Source organism: Tupaia chinensis, unplaced genomic scaffold, assembly GCF_000334495.1.
Source record: "Tupaia chinensis unplaced genomic scaffold, TupChi_1.0 Scaffold000062_1, whole genome shotgun sequence".
NCBI classification, from domain to species: Eukaryota; Metazoa; Chordata; class Mammalia; order Scandentia; family Tupaiidae; genus Tupaia; species Tupaia belangeri.
The window spans coordinates 545,171-547,222 of record NW_006159520.1 but is presented as its reverse complement, the minus strand read 5'-3'; positions in this window follow the sequence as shown (position 1 = coordinate 547,222).

Below are 2,052 nucleotides of genomic sequence, written 5' to 3'. Positions count from 1 at the left end.
TTATATTTAAAGTATATATATTTAATGACTAAAAATATATATATATATATTTAATGACTACAAATGTAAAAAATACATATGTACATATATATATATAATGATTAAGGATGTGCATGTATGCACACACACACACACACACACACACACACAGTCTCTGTGCCTTTCACAGGAGGGCTGGTGGATCCAATATTCTCAGGTCAGATAGTCCATAAAAAGTACACTAAGGTTTTTTTGGGCTTTTTTGGAGAGGTTTTTGCTATAGGGCGCATGTGCTCAGCAGAAAGGCAGAGAAAGACAGAGAGACAGAAAACGAGAAATCACCCCCTGGGGGGATGGCAACGCCACAATCCCTTCTCCTCCATTCTCCTTTTGGGATCTTGGGCACACACGCATACGCGCTTGGTGTGAGTTTTAAGCCACCGGGTCCGGGACGCAAACCACGGTTGACTATATGGGAGTCCAGCGACATAGCCATTACGCTAACTGCTGGTCCCAAAAGTACACTAAGGTTTTTAAAAGCAGTGAAAATAAGAATCTGGTGAATAGCAAAATTTTATTATTTCTTAAAAATATGACCTTGGAACTAGGATAGTGGCTAGAAGGGGTTTTGGTTTTTTTTGAGTATCTGAATTTCAGTTTCCCTACTTACCAATTGATGGGAAAGTCATCAACTACTCTGCCTCAGTTTTCTTATCTGTAAAATGGGGACAATATTCATCTTTACCTCATAGGATTACTATGAGGATTAAACAAAATAATAAATAGAAAATACTTAACACAATATCTGGTACACAGAAAGTCACACACACTAATTTTTTATTATGGTAAAATATGCATAAAACTTACCATTTCAGCCATCTTTAACTGTTCAGTTCTATGCCATTAAGTACATTCACATTGTTGTTTGACCATCACCACCACCCATCTCCAAAACCTCATCTTCCCAAACTAAATTTCTGTACCTGTTAAAGAATAACTTTTATGCCCTCTTTCTTAGTCCAACAGTGACTATTCTACTTTCTGTCTCTATGAATTTGACTACTCTAGGTACTCATATAAGTGGAATCATACAGTATTTTTCTTTTTGTGACTGGCTTATTTCACATAGCATCGTGCCTTCAAAATTCATCTACGTTGTAGAATGTGTCAGAATTTCCTTCCTTTTTAAGGCTCAATAATATACTATTATAGTAATATATGTGTATATATATGTGTATGTATGTGTGTACCTGTGTGTGTGTGTATATATATATATATATATATATGTATTCATAGAAAACTCTATTCTAAGTCACTGTAAAGGTGTGATTTTTATGAACTTACTGGCCAAGACTGATCTTCAGTAGGGATTAGCATCTCTCCTACTCATATCACATGATGAGAAATGCAGGCTGATGATTTTGGGAGTAAAATCATAGGTTCACCTCTGAGTTCTTTTTTCCACCAGTGTTCACCAAGTTGGTTACAAACTGCGAAGTCAGTCATATCCTCCACTAGTTAAGATCCTTCTCACTTTCTTCAAGGTAAAAAATATCTCTATTCAGAGAAACAAGACAAACATATCTTTGTTCTGATAGTAGAGGCAGAAGATTTGGGGAAAATAAGTAGGAAAACTTTTGAAGAAAACAGAACCTTAATTTTAGGAAAACAAATAACACAGGAAGGAGGATTAGATAGAATAGGGCAAGCTACTGTGACAGGCTGTATTTTTCAAAGATAGTCACACCTATACATATCCCATCCTGCATACTTTTACAATGTGGTGCTGACATTCCTTCATCAAGAAAAGGATCTAGTTTCCCCTCCTTCAACCTGGAAGACTTTTGTAAGTGTCTTAACCAATAGAATATGATGAAAGTGACTTCTGAGCCTTGGTTAATAAAAAGCATTACATGTTTCACCTTGGGGCACTCAAGAGGCCCATGTGGAGAGGAGCTGAGGTCTCAAGCCTAGAGCCAGCACCAATTTGCCAACTCAGACAGCCACCATGGAGATGCATTTTACAGCCCTATTCAGGGCCTCCAGTTTTCAGGTGACAACAGACTCAATTGA